We start from the raw sequence: 15,575 nt of genomic DNA, 5'->3' as shown, positions 1-15,575 counted from the left end.
AGCTCTTCAACTTTCAGTTTCACTTTGCTCGCAATCGCGCAATGGAAGTCGTTAGGGAAAATGAATGTTTTGCTACCGATGCGCTGCGCTGCGATGCGATGCGACGGCTGGCATCAGGAAAACGGGTTTCGTCCTCGTCAACACGAGCATAGCGAGGATGGCACAACTCTGATGCTTCAAGCCTGGCCGTTGATCGCATTAAAGGCAATTAGAAGGCTGCAGCGAAAAAAAAAGTATCTGGATTATATAAGCTATTAACCAATATGTGGGGCAGCTTCGGTACACGGCGCATCCCTTCCTTCTCGTTTTGGCGCTGATTAGTTAGTGTGTTGGTTGGGTCGCTGCCAGGGGGGGGAGGAGCGGGTTTATGCTGCTCGTTATCGCGTTCGACCGTGTGCCGGCTAGATAGTTGATCGCGAATCGCGGAGAATTTTTCCAGTACTTTTTTTTTCTTCTTTCACACAAATCATGAACTGGTTTGCCGCCGCACTCTAGACTCTGTCACTATCGCTGATGCAAGGTGGCGTGATTTACCCAGTATTGCTTAACAAACCTTAACTACAGCGGCGGAGTGTGCGCTTATAGGTGCATACCTATGTAGGAGACTTTGCGCGCGGAGTGCCTTCTGGTGCAGGAAAGGATGATCATTAATTTGAACGAGCCCCACACAGTGAGAGTTCGGTGCCTATCCTTAGGGGACACTTTGTGATTGCTTTTAGTATGCTATAAAACCAATCCGTAATGGTGTCGTTTAGAAGTTAGTTCGACTGAACGGGCTTTGAGACGATTTTATTGTGCCGCAGTTCTTCGATTCGATTGATTGGAGTATGTGATTTGGAAATGTAGAACGCGTTGCTTGATTGAACTGTTGATCATATAACGATCGAATCCGCTGCTGATGTCAGGCGGAATCCATAAAACTTCAAACAACAATCCACGTTTCATAACGATTCATTCAAAGTTTTGTACTCCATTCCGCGAGATATGATCTTGAGGAATCGTTCCAAATTACCATATCGCCATAGAAAAATCTTGCACGTGGCAATTAAAAGTGAAATCCGGGCCCAAAAAAACGAAATTCCCCACTAGACAAAAGAGGTACCGGGAAAGTCCGACCGGTGAAGATCGGTTTGCAAAAATAACTAAAACAAGCATGCACATAATCATAATCTCACGGGAAGCGAACCGAGACGGACGCTCCGTGATGATGTTGATGGTGCGGTGATTGCGATGAGTTGATTTATGAGTCAGGACAAGATGAGTGTGAAATGGATCTGTCATTCTTCTGTCCCGTTCCGCATCACGATTTGCGATGTTTATGTTGCTCTGGGAACTGGTCTGCTTGTTTGTTGAATTGTCGCATCTTGACGGCTGAATATGTCTCCGCGTTTCTTTTTTTCTCTTTCTCAGTGTGAAACCTGCGCCACTTTGTTGGGCAAATCTAAAACGGTCTACGAATTGGACTTTGTTCTCTTAATGAAGCTTAAAATTGAGTGAGAAAAACTTACCCGTCCTGCTCACTGGGTCCGATGATCGCCGATCATCCGGTTGTGCAGTTATTCCAACAAATTAGAGCCGATGAGATCAGAAGTTGTCAGTTTCGTTGTCACGCGTCTGGAAAAAAAGATGGAAGCATAGAAAGCGAAAATCAGTGATATTTCGGTTATTCACATTTTGCACGAGTCACACGGGGTCAAGCTATTCGAGATCAAGATCTGGTCCGATTGTTGATCCAACTTTCTCCGGGCGCCTAGGCGCCGTCAAAACATAACCCCAAACTTTATAGGTAGTTACGGCGGTTACATAGAAGAAATTCTTTTCCCACTCCGGCGGCGATAATCATCTGCATCGCGACCAAACACGGCACAGTAGTAGGTACCTACCTAGGCGCAGCCGATATGGGAGGAGGAGAAAAATTTTAGCGCGCCTCGTCCGCGTAAAAGCGTGAACATAAATTATTCACAGCCTGCTATGATTGTATGGCGGTACGGTGCAGCGGCGGCGGGTGCGCCATCGTGCATAGCGGCGAGTAGATCGAGTTTGATAACAGCCGCTTACCGCTGTGCTGCGGAAGGATAGGGGATGGGAAATTGGACTAGATCGGGCACGATAGCCTGTGAGCCTGGTTATGACGAGTGGTAGGTGCAGTCAAGTACTACTGAACTGCGCTTGAAGCGTGGGAGCCGCTGGATCGGGATTCGACCGGCAAGTGGCGATGATCAATTGGCCTAGTTTGACACGATACGGTGTGCGCCGTTTCATTTGTTGTGTTCGTTGTCATGGAAATGCGGCTCGGCTTGGGTTGGCCTTTTTCGGAGAGATGGCGAACAAATTAGGAACATGGTGATTGTGGTGTGATTTGTTTGCAGTGGTAGCGTTGAATAAGATTGCTTTCCCGTCATTGCTGTGAAATTTTTGACTTGTAGGCTGATAAATTTTGAAACTATGCAGATAAACAACTCAAATTATGATGAAATTAAAGCTTTTGATCAAATTGTGGTTTATCTGAAATCAAAATATGCTTCGATCGTTCTTGGGCTCTCCAATTAATCTCATCAGTAATCAACACCAAATTGGCATCTGTTAGACACTAAATCCAAACAGTTACACAATCTGCATAAGCACCTAAAGCAACTGGTTGGTCCCGAGTGTTGATTCGAGAAGCAAGGACAGAAGTTCTGATTTGTTAATGAGAAAGCGAAAACGAACACTTGTTATTTTGGTTTGGGCACCAAATGCCTGGCACCATGGAAAATTTAATCACAAACCGACGTCCTTGTTGTTCCACGTAATCTCAGCGAATGATACGGCACGTGTTGTAATGGTGTCAGTGAGCTTATCAGTTTGCTCAGCAAGGTGCGGTATGTTAAGGGTGGTTTTTAAAATTTTGAGAACGGTTTGTGTGGTTTCGGGAAGCTGCTGCATCCACAAAGTTTTGATAATTTTTCATCGGTGATAACATCTCTAGGGACGTTTTACAATCACCCAGCTCGCATTATCGCAGCAGTTGCTGCACTCCTGCTGTAATCGCTGGTAATTCTACCCTTAATTACAGTACATACCGGTGGGTCTCGGATGACGTCCGAACAGCATGCTAATATTTCTGAATCGATAAACGCTATGGCTTTATTTGGACTATAAACAATAGGTAAAATGAATTTTGCAGGAAATGAGTAAGAGAATCTAGAACAGCGACGAAGTTAGTTCAGTGAAATTATTCATATAATTTAAATATATAGTGAAATTACCAGAAATGAATCACTAGTAATTAATTAATTAATTGGTGTTTTAGGGGCTAAACTAAACCGATTTTTAATATTATCAGGATATGGAAACACATTCAAGGAATTCGATTCTGAAAACACTTTGTGAATTACCTTAATAATAAATAAACTATTTCTAATAATGTGTAAGTTGACTTCATAGTGAAATTTTTGCTAGAGCTCAAGTATTTATCCCTTGGATTAGGCGTTGCGTTGAACCGTGAGGTAGATGTTGGAGGGTATATTAATTCACAGATCAAGTAATCCACCTAGTAGTGAGATAAAAGATTTCTCCTATAATTATACTCGTAGCATCACCGTATTATTCAATCCCAAAATTCTAGCGAAAATTTGGTTTCTTTAGCAAGATTTAGGTTATACTGGTCTTGGCGAAAAATTTACTAGTTTCGTTATTTATAATAAAGATGTAAAGAAATAAAAAAGCGCATAATATACCTATAAATATAAGATCATGGCGCTAACCATTATTTGCAATTTTTCACACCCTCCCCTTCTAACTATTAGTCTCTCTCTATCTGTTTCTTCTTCGTTCGTGTTCGTGACAACTGTCTCGACTCATCTTTCTGGCTGATTCTCTATCCATTTCTAAGTTGTGTGATAAGAGCTTCTGCTAATCTGAATTTTTTTTCAAAAGATATAGTAATCAAGTATATCCCCTGCAAGTTTGAAAATATTTCATTGACGGAATCGAAATTTATAACGGTTTGGATGTGGTATGCGGTCATAGATGGGTTTTCTACCAGACTTCAAGCGTGAATCCATGTTTGTCCATTGACTATTTAGATCGTTTATACGTGTCGCGGTTTTACATTTCTTACAAAAGAAATGTATAGGATTCGCTCAAACTTTGACAACTTTTTCCGAGGCCCGGAGGGCCGAGTCTCATATACCAATCGACTCAGCTCGACAAATTGAGACAATGTCTGTATGTGTGTGTGTGTATGTGTGTATGTATGTATGTACATAATGTCATGTAATTATCTCAGCAATGGCTGAACCGATCTTAATGAAATTAGTTTCAAATGAAAGGCCTAACGTTGCCATTTGACACTATTATTTTTGATTTTCGATATGTTGTTTACTTTCTGAGATATGGGCGATTTTGTCAAAACACAGAAGGTTTTTTGCAAATAACTTTCGAACAATACAATGTCCCACAAACTGCGCATAAATAGAAAGCTTGTAAAAATACCTTTCTAACAAGCTATATATTGTCTAAATCCGTGCACGAGCGGCGGAGATATTAGACATTTTGTATTTTTAGTCCTCGCTTACCAATTTCCACTAATTAAAAATGAGATTGTTTCATACAGAGCATTGCTTTACTGGTGTTTTAGGGGCAAAACTAAACCGATTTTGAATATCGGGGTATGAAAACACATCTACGTGGTTTAAAGAATTCGATGTTGAGAACATTTTGTGAATTTCCTATTATAAAGAACTATTTCTCAAAAATCAATATATAAGCTCACTTCAAAGACAAAATAATGTGTTGATAAAGAAACAGTGGGTTCTGGGGGGGAAGGGGAGGAGTTGCTTCTCTAATCTTCCGGTCATCACATCGCATGCTTTGGTATTTTTAATATGTATAACAAACAGGAAGATGTGACACAAGGCGCCAAGAGCTCACTAAAATCCTGTCAATCCATTTTTCATTGGATTGTCTGCTCTAAATATATCACCAGGGGACCATTCATAAATGATGATGGATATTGACAATAGGGGAAGAGCGTCACGTAACGAGATAAAAACTAAAAATGAATTTTAGACGTATCAGCGGATCAGGGATAAAGAAAAAGTACAACATTGTCTATGAATGGCCCCCAAACAAAGAATATTCCATAACGAATATCACGTAACATCGGTGACAAATCATTGGGATCAAGGCCAAGTCCCCCCTGGGTCGTGCAAAACTGAGAAGCAACATCAATTTAGGCACAGATAGCAGATGTCCATTTATTTTCATTTTGTTTCGTTTTGTCTTTTCAATTGTTTCTCCTGCCATGATATGAACGGATTGGTACGGTTCGAGCGTGACGGCCAAGGAAACGGAAAGCCAGTGGCCCAAACAGATCAGGAACAGGAGGAAGGACTACGAACAAGGGAACCGACAACAGAGGAGAAATCATTTACTTATTTATTATAACTACGACACTAATCACAATTTTGCTTTTCTTGTTTCGTTTCAGCAAACCAAAATCTAAACGGACTAGCACATACGAACAGTTAGGCTTTGTAGGTTTTCATCTTGACAGAGTCTAGATGGGCGGATGAACGTCTGCCAGAGGGTGGGCTGAGAAATGACAATGACACTGTACGAGATGGCGCTGGGCCTGTGGTCTTCGACTGGCATGGTCCATTCTCATTGATTCGGAAGTCTTCTTGGCTGGTTGGTAGATATGTGCTCCTACTTGCAAGTTGATCAATTCGCTTGGGTGGGGGACATGTAGATCCTACTAGTTGTCGACTCTTTTGATCGTGAGTATGAGGCTAGTTCAGGAAAGGAGTGCAGGACTGGCACCTAAGAGATAGTTAATTATTCAGGATTTGTTCTTATGATTATTAAACTCGATCAAGCACACCGGCTCTCAGAAATGATAAGCAACCCTTTCGGGTCGGTGTGGTCTGTTCGAGTCGAACCAGGCGGACATTCGTTTCGAGCAAACTTTATGTGGATAAATATTGCTTACGCCTTTATTGACAGAGATTCTTTTCAACGAAATCCTAAAATACCTTCACTGGTATAGCTACTCAGGATAATAATAATAGAAAAATTAATGGTTTGCCTGGTCCATAATGTAATGAATATGTATATTAACTAGAACAGGGATAATCGAGTTATGTTATAAGATAGAGAAGAAACAGCACAGTTGAAGGAAAAGTATTCGCGAGTAAGGACTAATACTGCTGGTATGTTTACCGTTTCAATTAATAGTCGATTGATCTGCTTCGGACCTAGGAGACAAAAAGGAGATTAGGAAGAGAAAGAAGCGGATTCAATGCGAAATTTGCCAATATGACGTAGACCCCAAGGCGATGGTAGGATGATTTTCCATAGGATGACAGACTAGATGACACGACGTTACACGCTCTGAACTTGCGCCAAATAGTTTGTATTCGATTGATCCGCTTCTGACCTAGGGGACCCATGAGGAGATCAGGAAGAAAATAGAAGCGGAATCAATGCGAAGTTTTAATTGCATCGCTGACGACTTAGCACGCATTGTTAGGAGCAGGATACATTGGACCAGACAAAATAGAGAACTTGACGTTACACACTTCGAGACAAACAGGCGCAAAATTTAGTCCTCCTCCCGAGGACCGGTGTTTATTTGGCGTACAGTCGCTAATCCTTCCGATTTTGCAAATTTTGTCTCGCGGGACAGACCGAGATCCCTCAAGCTATAAGCTGCAGTCCTATCAGCCCGTTAAAAAAAAAAAAAAAAGAAACAGTGAGTTCTAGTATTTATTCCTTGGATTAGGCATTGCGTTCAATCATGAGGTAAATGTTGGATGGTATATCAATACACAGATCAACAAGTAATTCACCTAGTAGTGAGATAAAAGATTTCTAATATAATTATACTTGTGGCGTCACCGAAAGCAACTGTCTGTTTGAAGCCCAAAAATCTAGCGAAAATTTAGCTCTTTTGCAAGATTTAGGTTATACTGGTTATGGCACAAAAATTACTACTTACATTATTTATGATAAGAATGTAAGAATCAATATATCATAATAATATACCTATAAAAATAATGTCACTGCATTAACCATCATTTGCCATTCCCCCATCTCTCTCTCTCACTCTCTCTCTCTCTCTCTTTCTCTTTCTCTCTCTGTCTCTCTTCTATCGCACCTATCTAGCTATTTCTGTATGCATTTTTAAGTTGTGTGATAAGATCTTCTGCCAATCTGAAATATTTATTAATTGTAATTGCGAAGGTTTGAGAAAACAAAACTATGTCTTGTCTGCTGCTACATCAACTCAACTTTAATTCAATTCTATTCAAAGCCTGTATCTACACTATAATTAAGGAAATTCATGGGTATATCAGAAAAATATTTGGCTTAACTGGTTAATATGAAAGTTTGACGATGGAAATTTTCAAAAGAGACATTCCACGTGCGATATTTAAACTATTCGTATCTCTATTGAATTTTGAATGAAATATATGCTCAAAGACTGAAAGCTGAAGCCAGCAGGATTGGAATTGCCATCAACGTTTCGAAGACAAAATACATGAGAGGAAGAGGTTCTAGAGACGACAATGTGAACCTCCCATCCGAGTTCGGATTGACGGTGACGAAATCGAGATGGTCGACGAATTCATGTATTTGGGTTCACTGGCAACCGACGACAATGATAACAGCAGAGAAATTCAGAGACGGATCTTAGTGGGAAATCGTGCCTATTTTGGACTCTAGAGGACACTCCGGTCGAACAAAATTCGCCGCCGCACGAAGTTGATTATCTTCAAGACGCTGATTAGATCGGTGGTCCTCTACGGCCACGAGACCTGGACTATGCTCGTGGAGGACCAACGCGCCCTTGGAGTTTTCGAACGAAAGATGTTGCGTACCATCTATGGTGGCGTGCAGATGGAAGACGGAACGTTGCGCAGGCGAATGAACCATGAGTTGTATCAGCTGCACATTCGTTGTATTGGTACGAACTTTCATGGAAAATAACGGATCAAAGACCAAAAATATCCACAAATCCAGGAAAAGAAGTCTCCCAAAGTACCCACTCTGGATGGGGGATGCAACTACAATGTGTCTTCTAACTTATCGTCCTCTATATCTGGTTATACTGAGTAGTTTGAACCATTTCTTTTTCACAATATTGGTCTGTATAGGACTCATTTATCCATATTTCCTGCACGAGAATTCCGAACGAAGCAATACAAACACGGCTTTTATGCAATCGACATAGCCTAGACATTTCACACTATTTACTTCTGATAAAAACTTTGAAATATCTACCTGTCTCATTCATGAATCGCATTCTTCCTCTGTCGTTCTCTGTTCAAGGGGCTTGAAAGCACATGTGACCTTGTCTCACTTTACTATATTCAATTGCGCGTTAAAATACTGGACCAGTAAATTATGTTCTGCACATAAATCTTTTTTCGGGAATATGTGACCAAAAAGTAAACTTCGAATTCGTCAAGTAAAGAAGCATGAAAACAAAGAGAATAAAACCAAAAAAAGATGGAAGCCCTAGAAAGTCCATTGCATATTTATTAGCCTTTTCTCAGAAGATGGGATTTTCAAAAACATTTCAAAAATTTCTGATGCAATGGTTTTCAAATTCGTACAATCCGGTTTATTCATTTTCTTTATTCAAAAATGTTTTTGGCTTCAAATATATGGCCATTTCATTTTAATTAATTATTTCATTCCGCATTTATTCGTTTTGTTCATCTGCGTTCATTTTACATATTTTATTCGTTTCATTCTTTGGAATCACTCTGATCAGTTTATTCTTTTTGTGCATTTTACTCATATCATTCATTGTTTTCATTGTATGCATTTTATTATTTTTTTTCCAGTTTATTCATTTTGTTCAGTTTCTCCATTTTAATAATTTGACTACTTTTTCAGTTCTAATCGTTTCATCCAAATAATTTGTTTGATTCAATTTATTTCTTTATATTAATTTATAACCTTTTACTGTTGTTCAATTTTTCATTTTAATCAATGCATTTAATTCTGCTCATTTTCTTCTTTTTATTCATTTTATCACTTCAGCTCATTTTGTTTATTTGATTCGTTTGTTTTATTTATGCATTTCATTTATTTTTTACTTTATTCATTTTGTTCATCCATTCTTTTTATTCATTTGATCAATTTCATTAATTTGATTCATTGTATTCACTGGATGAATTAAATCCATTTGATTCATTTACTTCATTTGCTTCATTTAATTAATTTGATTCATGTGATTCATTTGATTCATATGATTCATTTGATTTATTTGATTCATTTGATTCATTTGATTCATTTGATTCATTTGATTCATTTGATTCATTTGATTCATTTGATTCATTTGATTCATTTGATTCATCTGATTTATCTCATTCATTTTATTCATATCTTTAATTTTATGCATTTCATGTTCAGTCATTCGTTTTATTTCATTCAATTTGTTAGTATGAGTCAATTTATTCTATTAATCTTATAACTATTTCTAGATATAATCTTAATTTTTATGTAATAACCTAATCTAATTTGATTCGTGTATATTATAATTTTGATTTCCATTAATTTTTCTACTCATTTTATGAATTTAAAAACCTATTGTTTCATTTTTTGCTTTACTTTTTTATTTCGGTCGTTTTGTTGATTTCTATAATTTATTCAGTTTATTCGAGATTTTATTCGTGCAAGACTAGAAACTGTTTTCATCCCACCTCTAGTTGGGTGCCTACTTCTCGTGAGTTCTGCAAACTAATCCAATAGTGAAATGTGTAAGAAATCTCTCATCTCACTGCTAGGTGGATTAAATCGTTTTTAAAGGAAAACCTGACCATTTAATTACATAAATATAATGTACAAAAGGTGTTATTTACATGGTACGCTGAAAAAATATGAAAATAGGGTTGTCTGCCAAATGTTAAATATAATGTGTTAATTAAAAAATGGATAAAAGTCGGAATGTTTACTTCAAAAGGCCATATTTCAATGGTTTGTTGACCGATTCTAATTATTTTTTCATTATTGAACAGGTAGACGTTGCATCGTTAATTTTCAATAAGAAGAATATAAAATAGAGTTGCCTACTTCAAACAATAGACAACATAATTATCCTCAATTATATGTATTATCACTATTTAGTGAATATTTTTGTATTCAAAACGATGACCTATACATTAGTTGAATGCAACGAACGCAAACTACAAATGATGGAAAAATAAAACCATAAATTTAAAAAATATGAAGGTATTTGCTGATTCAGATCAATTTATGTTATGATAGGTTTTTGTTGGAAATTTTGTACAATCGCTGGTTGGGTTGACATATGTTAAAACTGGTCAAAGGGGATGTTATTAGTACAAGTTCATCTGCTCATATCTCTAACTATTGTCAGTTTTATTGTCGAATTGAACTTATCATGAGAATTTGACATTCAGATGTTTATACAGCAATTGCAATCAACTAGTGTATAAAAATGGATAGGCAGCTATTTTTAAAACAAAAATATTTACTAAATAATGATAATACATATAGTTGAGATCAACTATATCGCCTATTTATTGATGTAGATGACTCTGTTTTATATTCTTCTTAATGTAAATTAACAATGAAACGTTTACCTGTTCAATAAAGAAAAAAATAATTAGAATCGGTCAACAAACCATAGAGATATGGCCTTTTGAAGTAAACATCCCAACTTTTATTCATTTTTTTTAGTTTTCACATTATATTTAACGTTTGGTAGACAACCCTTTTTTCATATTTTTTCAGCGCACCATATAAATAACACCTTTTGTACATTATATTTATGTAATTAAATGGTAAGGTTTTCCTTTAAAAACCGCGACACGTATAAACGATCTAAATAGTCAATGGACAAACATGGATTCACGCTTGAAGTCTGGTAGAAAACCCATCTATGACCGCATACCACATCCAAACCGTTATAAATTTCGATTCCGTCAATGAAATATTTTCAAACTTGCAGGGGATATACTTGATTACTATATCTTTCGAAAGCCGTGTACTAAATAGGTCGACAAAAAAAATTTTGTTTGTGGAGATAGGACCAAACCCGTGGGTGTTTGCTAGTAGCCTTAAGGAACGTGTCATAAAACTTCAAATTGAAATTTCTCTCGAATCCCTCGATGGATCATTTTGAAATTCACTGAAAAGATGCTTGGATACTGTATCTTTCGAATGCCGTATGACAAATTTATGGTCATTTTTTGTTAATAACGGTTTTAGGAACACCGTGTAGTACCACCAACTTACCCCAACCGCATATTTTATTAAAAACTTTTTAAAAAATAACTTTTATTCTTGGATAGATGTAATATCTATACGGATACTGAAAGCTCTTTTCACGCGCTATCGAAAAATATAACCATTCGGGAAATGGATTAAAAACGATCCTGAATAACGCAAAGTATTTAAAATTTAGAAAATTTACTTGGTATGCTCGAAAACACAATATCACCCACAACTTCCACCAAACAAATCGTTTTGCAACAAAAACACATTGGATAACGGGTTTCACATAACTTGAGGCACACAAGAAGAGGCAGCGCTATATGTCTAATAGAAACAGAGAAAATGGGATTCCGCCAACTTACCCAAACCGCCAACTAGGCCCGGGCTACCCTATTTCAATTCCCGAAGACGGCAGCTGCTCACCAAAATCAGTTCCTTCCTGCAACCAACGCGCACAAGAATAGCAGCAGCACCGGCATCGAAATGGCGCACACGAACGGCATTCATGCGAATGTGATTCACTCAATTATTGCGAATTTCATTCTCATGATTCTAGACTCCGAAAATTCGTACGAGCGTGGACTCGCAGCTTAAACGAAAATGTGTTGAGGAGAATGGCATATGAATGAACCTATGCTGTGAGTTTGTTTATACTCTCTCTCTCCCGAAGCTCTCACTCCCTCGAGCTTGATTTCGGCTCTCGTTTTCAATCTGTGCTATGGTTCTTTCATGTATTGCCTTCCAATAAATCTAGCACCTGAAGCCATTCGACAGATGAGTTCATTTCGTATTCAGGCGAATGAAAATTATACAACCTTGGTGATATCGCATAAATAATTAGTCACTGTAAAACACCTACTCTCATGCAACAGTTTATTGAGTATGAATATATTAAATTCAATTCAGTTCCGTGTATCGGAAGCACTCTTATAAAAGTCATGTCACAATGCCGAAAGTCAAATTTCGGTGCGAAGGGAACTTGGAATAATGTATTCACCACAACAGAATTCATGTGATGAGAATGCAGCTAACCCTTTCTGTCTCTGGACCAAGACACTCCTAACAATTGTAAACTTTTATATTAGTACACATTATTAATTAAATTAATGAACTAGCCAAGTCCCGGCCCTTTTCAACTACGTCTCGATCGGCAGACGACTCACAACGAATGACTGCTTTTTACATTCGATAAGTAGTAGTAGCCTGGGCGATGATTTGTCACGCAGACTACAGAACTTGACTAGCTAGTGGAGGGGTGTGCAAGTAGCACCAACAAGAAATCTCCTCAGGCCTTCAGAGATCTATTTTTATCTTACATTCGGCCATCCTGCTTATCTCCGCCCCGGAGATAGCGTTGGACTTCCATTAATACAATTAAAACCTTTAATGACAACTCATCACGTTCCATTATCATCATGCGTCGAGGTAGTAACTCTCAAAGCACCGTTACTCTATAATTGAAATTCATTCTAACTTCTTTACAATGTCATAGAATCATTTTATCTCCTGCGGACAAATTATTCCCATCTATAGGGAACCATAGCAGGCACTCTCAAAGAACCGCTACCAAACGATATAAACAATCCTGTCTGCACACTATAACGTAAATCGTCGAATTAGATTTACGAATCAATGGTCCTCACTCGCATTGAACTGACCGCATTGAATCAATTGTGGTAACATCGTTCAACCAATCCTAATAAATCTTTTTATGCAAGCGATCATGTTAAGAAAAAAATCCTGTCGAAACGTTTAATCTCTGTTCTGTTCCATAAGTATTTCATATAATTTCACTATTACAGCATGCCACACTGGCGGAACTAACTCATACTAACGTCGTTGTATTACTAATAAACAACAGAAACCAATCCTTTTCGACCCGTCGTCGAATAGCGAGCGGAAGAAATTTTGAATTAGGTAGCTCGCCAACAGTTTTATCCAAAAAATGATTACAGAGTCGATATACCCATTTTTGGCTAATTACCCAGTCGCGTGTATGGACTGTGAACTATGGTGTGAAGTGAACTGTGAACTGTCAATGCAAAAACCGTGCGGAGACAAATCAATCAAAACAAAACAGACACCAAAGAGAAATGGAAAAAAAGATTGATTTGGGTTCAATTCGCGATCATTTTTATTCAAATGTTAAAGTTAAAATTCAGTGTCAATCGTTTCGTCATCTTCGTTAACCTCAGGAAAACCGTCTTCGGGTGGTTGTCCCCAAGGTTTGATTTTGTCAGCTGCATATACGGACTCGAATGGCTTTTGTGTTACTTGTGTAGCTGGTGTATCTTTGATGACGTACCGGTCAGCTCCAAGCACTTTGTCGACAACGTATGGTCCGCGGTAACGAGGCATCAATTTCCTGGAACCGCCATCAGCTGGAGGTTCATATCGTAGGAGAACTAAATCTCCCTCACTATATGACTGAGGAGCTTTGTGTGACGAATTGTACCGTTCAGCTTGCTTCTGAGAGTTCCGAGTCATCCGTTCGAGTGCCTGTTTTCTGATTTCTGGGAGAAGCTCCTTCTCTTCATCAATATAAACTTCATCACGTAGTGCATTGAGCAATTTATTGTTCAGGACATTTCTTGGACGGTAGCCTAACAACACGACATGAGGACTTTCTCCTATAGTGCGGTTTTTCATGACATTCATAGCCCACTGGACGGCTGGCAGATGTAAATCCCAATCACGCTCATCTTTGCCCGAAGTGAAACACTTTAAAGCGTTGGTAGTGTATTGGAAGCATCTTTCAATTTGTCCATTTCCCCTAGGTGTTTTGGCGGCGACGAGTGAGTGTTTAACATCGTTCATTTCACAAAATTCCGCAAATCCTTTTGATGTGAATGCAGCTCCTCGGTCAGTTACGATTATTTTGGGCATTCCAAAATATTGTGAAATTTCTTTCATAACGGAAATAGCACCCGTTGTACTACAGCTTTTCGTGGGACGCAGTACAATGAACCGAGTGAAGGCATCGATAATAGCAAGGACTTGTGTGTTCTGTCTTTTGCTTTTGGGGAAAGGGCCGCAGTAGTCTGCATGTATTACCCAAAACGGAATGGGTTGTTTCAGATGAGTATGAATTTGAATTCGTGTTTCGTCAAGTCCCCGCTTGTTAGATGCACACTCAATGCAGCATTTTACGTATTGTCTAATGAAGGCATTCATGTTCTCGAACCAAAAATCCTGGTTAATCAGTTCCGTAGTTTTTTCTATGCCAGGGTGGCCCATATCATCGTGCAACGATTTTACAATATAGAAACGCACCCTCGTAGGTACAACAAATTTGAGCCCATGTGGTGTAATACGAAATAGTCGTCCGTTAACCATTTTATAGTTTTTTATGATATCCTTTTCGATCGTTAATAGCCCTTCTAACATTTTTCTGATCTTACAAATTTTTCCGTCCTGCAATTGAAGTGCAGCTACCCAGTCGAAACAATCTACATTTATAGACATAATTTGTTCATTTTCTTGACTATTTCGCACAACGTTTCTGCTTAAGCTGTCGACATGATCCATTTGTCGTCCTGATCGAAATTTTAGATCGAACGAATATTCCTGGATGGTCAACCACCAGCGTGCGATTCTAGGATTGAGTTCCTTCTTAGCCCGTGTTAAAGCCAACGACTGACAGTCTGTGTACACGACGAAGTGTTTGTTAAGTAGATAGTACCGAAATTTCTTGAGAGTCTCTACTACCGCCAACGCTTCTAATTCATAGCTGTGGTATCGGGATTCTGTATCCGTTGTTGCTCTACTGAAATACATTACTGGCTGTGCTTCACGTTTATCATTAATCTGGATAAGGATTCCTGCTAGTCCAAAACTACTTGCATCACAATGCACTTCATGTTCGAGGGAGTGATTGTACAATGCCAAAACCGGTCGTCGAGTTAAAGCGAATTTGAGATTTTCAAATGCAGCTTGCTCAGCTTCTCCCCAAACGAACTGTACCTTTCCAGTGAGTCGGGTAAGTGGTGCTGCAATTTGTCCGTAGTTTTGCACGAAGCGACGGAAATAACCCGTAAGACCTAAGAACTGTCTCACAGCTCGCGCATCAGTGGGAATGGGGAACTTTTCGACGGCCTCAGTTTTCGTTTCGCCTGGCGTTACGCAGCCTTCAGCAATGCCGTGTCCTAGATACACAATCGATCTTTTGAAAAATTCGCACTTACTCACTTTAAGGGTCATTCCCGACTTAGATACCTCGGCTAGGAAAAGCTCTAGCACTTCCAAATTTTCCTCTTCGGTTTCCGTGGCAATCACTACATCGTCCATGTAGAACGAAATACCTTTGTCTCTCAAAGGTTGAATGATTTTGCTCATGACTC

General features: G+C 38.6%; 1 protein-coding gene across 2 annotated transcripts in view; it reads right to left on the bottom strand.

The window, feature by feature from the left end:
• The window catches only part of LOC131685585 (zinc finger protein sens), a 570,390-nt gene that overhangs the window by 167,559 nt on the left and 387,256 nt on the right, over positions 1–15,575 (bottom strand). For both annotated transcript variants that reach the window (XM_058969425.1, XM_058969426.1), the window contains one exon: positions 1,509–1,614. The gene's annotated coding sequence lies outside the window, so the exon portion shown is untranslated. The remainder of the gene's footprint in view (positions 1–1,508; positions 1,615–15,575) is intronic.

This window comes from Topomyia yanbarensis, chromosome 2, assembly GCF_030247195.1.
Source record: "Topomyia yanbarensis strain Yona2022 chromosome 2, ASM3024719v1, whole genome shotgun sequence".
Classification (NCBI taxonomy): domain Eukaryota; kingdom Metazoa; phylum Arthropoda; class Insecta; order Diptera; family Culicidae; genus Topomyia; species Topomyia yanbarensis.
Note: the sequence above shows the minus strand (reverse complement) of the source record. Positions and strands in the feature narration are given on the sequence as shown.